Here is an 11,929-nt window from a genome sequence, read left to right as displayed (position 1 = left end):
CACCTTTGCGGGAGACAGTGAGGGGCTCACTAACATGGATTGCAAAACATTTCTGAGCAAGATTTGTAAGAGAGAAACCTTTTCTGTGCATATGTTTCTGTACTAGAATTCATGTACAAAAAAGAAGAATCATGGTTAATGGCTGCAACATGAATCTTTCTTCCTCTAAATAAACACACACACACACACACACACACACATACACATACACACACACCACAAAACAGTGAGCATTGCAGAAAAAACATGTCAATATGTTCAGCAGGTCCAGCTGCGTCACTTCTTGCAGCAAAGAACCTCCGTACTGAAGCCATAATATCAACCAAATATATTCACACTACAGGTTTTTATGTGTTTAGTTTAGTGATGTCTTTATTACTTCGTTACCTCAGATCAGGACAACAGCTATGGATACGGAGCCTGAATGCTGATGTTCATTCAGTCACTGCTCATATGGATGGAACGTGGAAGTTAGTCAAAAAAAAAGAAAAGAAATAAAAAAGTGCTGCGTGTGAGGAATAGTCTCAGAACTGCAAAAACAACGGTATGGTCCTTTATCTGCCTCAGATCAGTTGCTGCAGCAGCAGCAGCAGCAGCAGCAGTGGGAACCTAAAGAGAGTCGACCCCAGTAAATCAGGGAGCAGTCGGTGGCAGGAAGTGGAGAGAAGAAGATAAACTGCTGCTCCATGTTGCTTCCGTGGATGTAAGTTACTGTAGGGGATGCTGATAACATCAGTCAGAGTCATTGCACCGATGTAAAAATAAATGTTTGTGAAAATTATGAAAACTTAACATTACTTGTGCAGGATGTTGCTGTTGTTTCATTGCTTCTACTAGATATCTAATAACCAGTGACATGCTCTTTAAAATATCATTGTATTTCTTACAGTTCTTTTCTTCTTCTCTTTAAAAAAAAAAAATCTGTATTTCTGTAAAGTTAAATTTTATTCCTATAATCCAAAAATCTCAGTTTGCCTCCGAGGTCTTTCCAATCTATTTAATGTATAACACTCTCTGTTTTTTTTTTTAGACCCTTTATTTAGGTGAGGGAAAAAAAACAAACTATGGATTGAATCAGTGAGCCTGTGAGGGGGAAGACCTATGCCCAAGAGAAAACAGAGAACTCACAGGATCGGAACACAATGCAGGACTATACATGAGTGGGAGTGGGAGGAACCCCAGGGGGAGCCTCAGATGAAGCATCCCTCGCTCTCCCAGGGTGGACAGAGATGAAATAGATCAGCAAAGTCAAAACATTTGAACATTTGAGGGAAAAAAAAACAAACCTGTCTGATACAAAAAGATTCTAATGCTGGGGAGACACAGCTTGCGGGTTTTTTTTGGAAAAGAAAGGGTTACAAAACATCACGAGTGTCGAAAAGAGCAGCAAACACATCACAAGATATTTTAGTTCGAATGCATCAATTTGGAGCACAATTCAGAGGCCAGTTTGGGTGGATCCCTCCTTTGTCTACTGTTAACCTCCACCGAGCTTGATACTTTAACGGTACTTAAAAGGTCAATTACTTAAAAAGGGGGATCGAAAAAAATAAATAAAGGATGAATTTACAGCGTGAGCTTGTTTGAGCTGCACTGTGATGTCATGTGGGAACCGCCAGACTTCTGGGTCTCAGCGTTTACTGAGCTGAACTATAAAACATGCTCAAGCGTGCAGCCAATCTGCCTCTTTGAGCACCCAATTTGTTTAAAAGGCACAGGCTCTAATCTGCCGCTGTCAGTCCTCCGGCTACTTCTCAGAGAGGAGATTTATTTATTATTGCATCTCCATTGTTATCTGCACTCTCTCTGATCTAGTCTGCCATAAATCCCTCCAGGCTCCGTAGCGTCCTCGTCAACAAGTCCGTGTTTACTTCAATTAGCTACTCACTAGTTAAATATCAACCAAATGTAGGAAAAAAAAGCATGCGGAGGATCAGTGAAACCCTGGCCGAGATGTAATAAAAGGAGAATGAACATGTGTGGTGCAATGATCCAACGTTAGCCGCTACAGCTAAGCAATTACTGCTGCCAAGTTTTGAATAGATTTGCACAGACACGCGTGTGAGGGGCTGATAACACTGTGGGTATTGTAGGGCCGCATTCTGTGAGCCAAGGTGCAACACAACAGGCTTCTTCAGGCTAATGTGGGGATTTTCAAAACACAACCTGTTCCATGGATGACGGAATTTTTGAAAAGCAGCAAACTAATGCGCGGTTACAACCAGAAAGAGTGTGTTTGATGTGATCTGAATCAGCAGCTCCTCAAACTCGGGTTCTGGATGAAGGTGTGTGTGCTGTTCATGAACCTCAATAATAATAATAATAATCATGTACAATGGATAAGAGAGCGTTTATGCGCTATTTTCTACTTCAACTATTGTTTTTTTTGTATCATCGATCAAGATGTTATTAATTGGGCTTGTGAGTGGGTTAGTGTTGAGGCCAACATGTGCCAGTGAACATTGGTACTGCCAGATGTGCTAATTCTTTCCACATAGTTCTTATTTGCAGCCCAACATCGACGCATTGGGGCAAAGGTCAAATCAAGTAAATTTTATTTGTACTGCGCCAAATAACAACAAAAGTTATCTCATGACAGGTCTAGAATCACTCTTTCTATTAATTTACACCCAACAATTCTCCATGATCAAGCACATCTTGGCGCAGCCGTGACAAAAACCTTCCCTTTAACAGGCCGGAGCATGGAGCAGACCCAGGCTCTACAGTTGGGGGGAGGAGAGCAGGAAGGAAGGCTTGTGATGCCGGAGTTCCTCGTCCAGGGAGTCTGACCCGCAAACCTTCTCCCATCAGTCTTTAATCTAAAGACAGGAGTCAACAGGTTCCTGCCTGAGGATGTCAGCGTTCAGACGCTGTTACCAGGCCACGAAGAGTTTTAAAAATCAGTCAATCAATCTTATAAATAATTAGCAGTCTTTGTATTGAGAGAGTTGCTAATAATTTCGACTAATTCAATTTGATTTTCATGTGCTAAAAGTTCTTTATGATAGTCCAGTCATCAGGCAATTAAAGTGTGAATGACTGCAACTGTGTCACTTGCTATGTTGGAGCGCAAACACAGATTTTCACCTGTATTGTTGTGTGTTATCATGAGATCAATAATCGTTTGTTTTTTTTTTTTTAAATATCACCTTATCTTTGTCATTGTTGGTGTGTTCTGATCAAACTAGACACACAAAACAGTTTTTATATCTCAGTTATACATCGAATGCTCTTCTAAATGACCTCAAACATGGCGTGCGTGTTACTGCTGCCTAGAGGAAGTGCATTCTGGAATTGGAAGTCTTTGGTCTTGCAGTGAAGGGTATGAAATGACTCAGGTTCTACCTCGGATGCCGTCTATAAGCTAATAAAAGATGAACGTTTGACTTTGCTTGATAAACTGATGATGACTCAGTTCATTTTCTGATGAACTAATTGATTCATGCTTTCTTGACTTGATGTATCCTTTAAAAAGTCCTGTTTTCCAAAAACGTACGATTTGAGACCTTTACACTGTGAGACTTCATTTGATTTTAAATGGATTTTGGAGAAGGGAGTCAAAGCTCATGTTCGGGTTTAAATCAACATCTTGTTTCTTGTTTTCTTTTTCTTTTCTTTTCTTTTTTTTTTTATACTCCCCACTTGTGACATCCGTGACACCCGGTCAGAAATGTGAAGCGAGAATAAAAACCTCAACAAGAGTCATGCATCACTGTCAGGCTTGTTTGACATTGTCATCTGTCCCTGTGTGTGTGTGCTTGTGTGTGTGTGTGTGTGTAGTAATGTGTCTCTGCCAGCGTGCGAGTGTGTGCGTCATATAGTGTATTCTGTAACAACTTGCACTGCTGTCAGTGTTCAGCAGAAGAAGCTGCTGCTGCTGCTGCTGCTGCTGCTGCTGTGGTGTCCTTCCCTGAGCCGCCTATCAAAACGCTCCAGTCCTAATTACATGATCCACCAGGCTTCTAATTCGCCATACTCTTCTCAAATGACATTTACTAATTACTCCTTCCTTTTTTAGAAACAGCTTTCTGGATTTTTTCCAGGCCTCCTCATGATCATTGTCATGTAGGAACAAACAAGTTGGCTGTTGTGGCAGTCACAGCCTATTTGATTGAAAGTGAGTAAGCAAACATACAAACAGACATCTTAAATCCTTTTAAAGCATGATGCCGTGTTAAACAATCTGGATTAGTTGTAGTTGAGAGGAATTAAATATAACAGAAAGCGGTGTGGGGGAAAATCTGCATTGCAGTGGTGGTGCTGGGATAAAAAAGCAGACTGGTAGTGCCTCCGAAATGTTCTCCCAGCGTTTGAAAATGTTTCCCCCCTCAGTCAGAACACAACGAAACAGCTGTGTGTTCTTTTGTCCCACAGAAATTTAATGAGCGATACAACTCACATTCTACACAGACGAATCCAACCTGTGACGGATCGGATCCATGTCCGTCACAACCTTCTGACCATTGCATGCTGGGATAATCTTCATCCAGGGTCCCTGGTGACTATCAAAGGCTGCCTCTCTTCTGTGAGCTGTGTTTTCACCCTGCAGTCGCCCTGAGGCGGCCCTTGAACCCCTATGGGGGGAGGGGGGGGGGGCACATTGTTGATACTTTGGCTGCTCAAGGACTCCTTGAGTGACAGGGTGAATGAAAGACTGAATGAATGTATGATTCTACAAATAACAGCAACAATTTTTGAGGGTGTTAGTATAGTAGAGGTCTGTTAGTAATTGATTTCTTTTGAATTTTCCATTCTTACCTTCAGTATTTTATCTCTTTTAATGTGTTGCTGCCAGTGTTGTGCCTGAACGCGTTCAATGAACGACAGTTCATGAACATACTATTTTGGAGGACCGTTCTGTGAACGGTTCGCTCCCTCGTTCATCTTCGTTCAGTGGGGTACCAGATTTCAGGTAAAAATCCAGCTGAAAAATCTCCGTAAACACCTCTTAATATGTAACGGGAAAACCCCCAATCTGGCAACGCCAGCCACCAGTGTCGCGCCGACGCACGTGTCATCAAAACAGAAAGCAGCATGGAGGAGGCGACAGGAGCGGCATGTAGTTGTAGAGGACGGACAAGACGAAACTCGACTCCTCAAACCAGCCAGGATGCGTCCTGTGGTCATTTAAACGAGTTTTATGACAAAGTCGAGGAGGTTGGGAAAAATCTTACATTTCTGTGCAAACTTTGCCCGTCGGGTTCCAAAAAGAAAATACGCACTTCAGTCACATCCACCGCAAACCTGAAACGGCACATTGAACTGAAGCACCCGGGTAGCCTTTCAAGGTGTGTGCAAGTAGATAAAGGATGTATACTGAAAATGGTACAAAACTGAAAATGAAGATGCAGTCTGACACGTTGTTGGATTGTTCGAACTGATAAAATAATTGCTGTCTGTGGTACTACATGGGCTGGAGCAATCATTCAAAAAAAAAAAAATAGCTCGCAGCAACATACGGGAAAAAAGAACTGAACGAGTTCATTTTTAGAACTGTGAACTTAGTTCAAAATTTTGAATGATGAACTTTGAACTGAACTAGTTCAAATCTGTCAACTGAACTTTGAACTAGTTCATGTAGAAAATGAACTTTCCCAACACTGGTTGCTACTCGTCTAGCAATTACCTCAACTGTAGAGTTAATGTGATCACCAGAGTTTCATGGTATTGTAGAACGTTCATAATCTGTATCCATGTTTTTATGTCTATGAAAAGCACTTTGTTATCAGTATTTGAAAAGTGCTACAAGACTAAAAATACTATTATATTGCTAACAGGCTGTGCAAATACACTGCATTTGTTTTACGCAGTCAATTGTTGAAATGTTTTTTTTTTAATTCTGCATGAGTTCCTGTGGTTTACAGGCCCTGCAGAGGCTGTTGGTTTGCGGTACAGTACAAAACGGTTGGGGGACTTTAACTGGAATGGAGGCTGACATGTCGTCTCTGACGGTCTCGGATGTGGCAGGCAGACATGGCTCCAACGGCTGCTCTCTCTCAACTCAGGCTGATTCTCCGGTGTCAAAACTGGTTAGCTGTGCTGCCACTCATAGCTCATGGGGGGGGGGGGGAGACATTGTGTTCTGGCAGAACAGTGATACTACTGACCATCATACACACACAAACACACACACACACAAAATATCTTAACCTCCAAATTGTTTGCGTTTCATTTTCAGGCTGGATGGTTGAGTTTTCACCTTGTTATTGCCGGTGACTGTAGCCACGTGTTGCTCACTGACACTCCCATCACAACTGTTGTGTAACAGCGCAGCGATGCTCCAGGATCCCCAGGGGCCGATGAGACTTGGTCACATGTAGGAGGAAGTCTGGGCGTGCTCGCATGCAGATTTCATGTCTGCCCGCTTCATCAACCACAGGGATCGTTCTTTTATTTGCAGAGAACACCTTCTCATAACCCCGTCACACTTTCTTTCTTTCTGGGTAGGAATTGTCCACACAGAGCCACCGTACTGTTTCATTAGCCTCCCACATGGTGGAATTACAGAAGCACATGTGCACATGCATGATGTCCTGAACAGTGGAGATCACAGTCCAATTTTAGCTGTTAATATAATCCCCTTTTGTCTGAAAATATGCAGCTCTTTACTCCATGTTTTTTCTTTTTTCTTTTTTTCAGGCACCGATGAAACAGTCCGTACTGTTTGAGTACTCTATTTTAGGAGCAGGACATGAATTATAGAGAGAAGTGGCCAACAATGTGTGTTACATTCCCTTTCTACTGACCTGAGTGCTCTGAGAGAGACGCGTGGAGAGTGTCTGTGATGAGTGACCATGAGCTGTTCTTGGAGTGTTGGTGGGCTGTGTGATGGCAGAGTCCCAGCTCTTGGCAGCGGCCCAGGCCATTGTGATTTGTGCTCGCTGCTGCCTACAGGGTCGCCACCTGGCTGCAGCTTCCTCCAATCTCCCTGGGTTACACACAGCGCATCCACAGCAGGTCTGTAATTGAATTTAACACACATCAAAGTCAGCTTAACTGTGTTTTCTGGAAGGTGCTTATTTTTTCTTTCTTGAAGTTGTTGATTGTCACATTATGAGTACATCAGAGAGTCATTATGAGAGTCCTTTAGGTCATCTGCCGTGGTTGAGGCTTGTGCTAGCCAGTCCAGGTGAAGCGGGCGGGGAGTTGTGAGATGAAGCTCTGCCTGGAGGGGTCATTGCCCCCCGTGTTTAACCACTACCAGCTGTCCTTCCAAAATCACATGATCTTTGCCAACTTCTCTGGGGAGAATTGCCAATAAGAGTATTTCCTAAAGAGCGGTGGGGGTCTGGGGGGGAGGAGACCCACGCAGAGTGAACGCGCAAAACCAGAACCGTCTTTTACTGCAGCACAGTATCGTAAGTGCACAATTTCATAGAAGTAACAAAGCTATGTAAACAAAAAACAAATTGAAATAGCACACATTTTTAGAAAAAATCTGAACAAATATCCATCCATCCATCCATGCAATTCAAAGATGAAGAATACAGAGCCAACTTAGCCATTAACAATCTGAAATTCAGGTATAAAATGACAAGAAAAAGTTGACAATACCAATTTTTTTCATAAAAATGGGAGACTAAAATGAATTCTATAAATTCTTTACAGGTTGTTTTTGCTGCTCCAGTCAAGTGGAAGAGGAAGACAGTGGTTTCCATCTCTTCTTCTTACTGTACGACTCCGCATAGGAGACGAACGCTGGCCTCAAAGTAGGCCAATTACTAGTCACTATGAATAAAGACATTAATGCAGTGTGGCAGAGCCCAAGAAGAGCAGCGAAGGCAGGGTGTCTTCCATCAGCTAACATGAACTCAGAGGGGACACATAAACAAGCCCCCCTATTACATAATCACTCCTTTCCTCCTTCAAGCATCTTCTCTCATTTTCTACACCCATTCCTTCTCATGCCTCCTCTCTGCTCTCTGGCCAGCATGGAGATTCCTTCATGTCTAAATCTATATTTCTAAATAAAAACATGCCTCACTGTGTTATCTATAATGAAACCCATCCATTGCTCTTTGACACGACACTTAAAATCAATCCACTACTTTGGGCTGGACTTATGAGTCTGCAACCATTAGATGGTTCGTTTTAAAACTGTCACACATATTCGTTGTCTCCAGATGACGGACCCCTCTACCTCTAGTGACGCTCTGACTTTACTTTCGCTGGCAAATATCTTGACAACCACAGGATGAAAGGATGAAATGAAATTTCCCCTGATTTCTTTCTTTCACTTCTCAACCAGCGCCCTCATGAGATCAAAACATTTTAAAGGTTCAGTAGTTTGGTTCAGGACAAAATACCCCAAAAGCTCCTGTTTCCCCGGGTGATGTGACATCACATCTTCCATTACAATGTTTAAGTGACCCATGTGGCATTCTCATTTGTTTAAAATGGTGATGCCTTGTTTTCTCTTTAGTTTGTCGAAGTGTCTCAGCTGTTTAATGCTGACTGTTCATATATGGTGAAAATAAAAAAACAACTTTTATTTATTTGTGCTATCCACACACGCTCAAACCAGCCTCCAGAATAAAATGGTGGAATTGTATATTTGTGCAAACCCTGGACACGTATTAACAAACAAATATACATCATACACATATTCATATCATCATACACATACGTCTATGTAAATCCACATTAGTAAGGCGGTTTGGGAGTTAGCAGCATGAGACCACAGCTTCGGTCCCATTGTTGACTTTGAGTTTAACCAGATTTTTCCTAACTGTTTTCTTTTCAACCTGTTGCATCGTAAAATCTCATTATTCTGCAAATTTGGCCATTAATTTCATTTTTTGTGGTTGGCAGCAATGTAAACAATGTTTTGTTGTGGCGACTGGGTGGACACAGCGCTAGCTGCGGTTCTCCAACATGGAGTGGGCACGCGAGACCAATGTGCCGTAGTATGTTGCTGTACCTGCGCAGGATCGGGAGTGACGGGGCAGCCCTCAGAGGTTACTGCCAACATGGTCTCCACACTACTCCATCACTGCTAAATTAAATCGAAGGATGACAGATGCTGCCAGTCAGCGACGGGTTAGTGAGGTCAAATTAAGATCCATGCGCTGACCTTTTCCTTCACTGCCTCCTTTCAAAGCGCCTATCATCTGGGCTATCAATAGGGACTAATGAGCCTTAATGGTCAGATCCTGGCGGAGCGCCATCACTTACACTACAGCCCAGTGCTCACCAGGCCCAGGCAAGGTAATACCACTGTTGATGAGTGCTCTCAATAAAAACACTATTATCTTAGCTGCTGCAGTGCATCAAACACCCCCTTCAACACCCTCAGCCAGATTGGAAGGGTTCTGGGGATATTTTGGATCATAAAATAATGGACGCGTTTATTCCGAGTCCACTGAATACTGTAAAACACACAAAGTTCTGCTGACCCGTCTTGTTTCTTTACATGGACTAATGGACACCTGTTTTCCTACTTGACACTGGCCATAATTACGACTGTAAAACACTAGCTGGTATCACCCACCTGAACATCAATATATTGGCTGTTTTTACACCATTTTATCAAAACGCCATTGATTTGCCACGATTAATTGATCCTGACACATTTGTTTAGTGAGATTTGCCAAATAACGACATGGCCCTGCTATTTTTTTTTTTTAATGTAAACCATATCTTTTTGAAGATATTTTAGGTTATCTTTACCATCCAAGAAAAGACTAACGGGCATCGCAGGTCGTCTGAGAGCCACAGACTAGCATTGCGATTGGTTTGATGATTTTACATGCGCAGTCCAATACGACCCAAAGTCCAGTGAATTCACGGAATCTGTCACAATCAACGGTTCATCGTGTTTGATTGATTTTTTTAAAATCAAATCGCCGATTATGAAATCTGTTAGGTGTCCGATTTGTTTGAGCTGCCAAATACACACACACACACACACACAGACACACACACACGTACACACAACAACCTGGCAATTATTGCCAATATTTTTTTATAATGATAATTCAGCTGTTTAAACATTGCAATTTAAATCTTCTCCTTTTATTTCCCTCACCTCCTTCTTTGATGTCTTTGTCCTTCATTTGATTTTAGCTGCACAAGCAGATGAAAAAACAACAACCTCCCCGCATGTACATTTACACAGCAAACATGTATCTTTTGCTTTTATCTTTACTGCTAAATGCAATTATGAACAAATTCAGACCCTTGGGTGAGCTTTTATGCATCGCTTTACAAATGTGCAGGCTCACCAAGGCTTGCACCGAGTGATTCAGCCATGAACTGTGAAAGTGTCACCCCGTATTAATAACAACTCCAGGCCGAGCATGCTGGATCACAACATCTGCACTTGGTATTGTATATTTAGATGATCAACATTAGAAGTCTATTTATGTCACATGGTGAATCTTTCTTCTTCTCCTTCTTCTTCTTGCTGATTGTGGCCTTCAGACCGAAGCTACAGCCTGGGATTAATAAGCCCCTCTCAGTCTGCCTCAGTTAGACTCAAAGCCACAAGGAAGCCGAGCAGCAGCCGCCTGCAGTGCATAACAACAACTCCAAATCTGATAGAACTGGACAAGTCAATGTGAGGGTGTAATTCTTGTGGAAAAAATATTGCTTCCATTTAAAGTCGATGTTTTCATGCATCCTATCTGTAAATTTTGTTTGAATAATTGCAATTACGATTATTTAATTTCAAAAGAAATGATTGAATAATTTGCTGATTATTTTATTAATGTATTCATCCAAGTATATAAAGTATAAGGAAATGGTGAAAATGCCTGTCTCAGCTAATGAGATTCAATTTTTTTTTTTGTGAGGAGAGAAAGAAAAGCAGCAAATCATGAAACGCAGGATGCATGTCGGCTGTCTCTTTCATGATTAATGGATTACCACAGTAGCAATATAGATAATCAATTTCCTATCAGCTGTTTAACAACCAATGATTTCAGTTTTAATTACCAGTTGTCGGTGAATTCAATTATTTTCTTAACGTGTAAAAAACAATAAAAGCTAATAAAACAAAAAAATGAAAAGAAAGCTACAAACAAGAATAGTAGTAAGTGATGATAAATATTAAAAAATAAAAATAAACATGCATTAATTCCATTAAAAAATACTTATATACCAAATAAAAAAAAGATTTGAAAGAGTTTTTGAATTGGTTTTTGGTTAAAGCCGCTGCAGCCAACATTATTTTATGAATATATATTCGTCAGATCCTGAAATTTGTGAATTTTTGGGGGTAAAAATGTGACCATCCATATTTAGATTGGTTCCCTACAATCGGAGCTTTCACCGTGACATTCTGCCAGCCACTGGTTACGAGTTAGACCAAAAGCTGAAGGAAAAAACTGCCACGCGCAGTAAGTACAAGAAACGTTTGCTACCCATCGAACTACCTTTCCCCATTGATTGAAAATCCAATGTAAAATTTCCAATGGTCAAGAGGAACCATGGCAACATATAGTTTGGGCTTTCAAAAATACTCTATACAATTCATATATAAACAAACAACCCCATTTTTGTGTAACCTCATGTACTTGATAAGTACACACAAATATCACAGTTTTTTTTTTTTGTGTTTCTGTTCCATTCTCTGTCTTTGTCTCTGCCCCGCTCTCCTGCTCTCTTTCCCCCCAACCGGTGAAAACAGAGGGCCGTCCCCATTGAGCCTGGATCTGCTTGACGCTCCTGCCTGTTAAAGGAAGGTTTTCGTCGCCGCTGTTGCAGGATGCGCTTGCTGATGGAGAACTGTTGGGTGAAGATTCATTGAAGGAGTGTGGTACCAGACCTGCTCTACTTGTTCAGTGTCATGAACTAACTTTTGTTGTGATTTGGTGCTATATAAATAAAATTGACATCAAATAAAACTGACTTCTGCATGCAAACTGATACAATTCAAAAAATGATTTCTCCGTGGTCAGCGTTCGAAGTTATGTTCTGTCTGGCGCGA

This window comes from Aulostomus chinensis, chromosome 7 (assembly GCF_037954235.1).
Source record: "Aulostomus chinensis isolate RoL2024-O1b breed Wild chromosome 7, RoL_Achi_v1.0, whole genome shotgun sequence".
Taxonomy (NCBI): domain Eukaryota; kingdom Metazoa; phylum Chordata; class Actinopteri; order Syngnathiformes; family Aulostomidae; genus Aulostomus; species Aulostomus chinensis.
Note: the sequence above shows the minus strand (reverse complement) of the source record.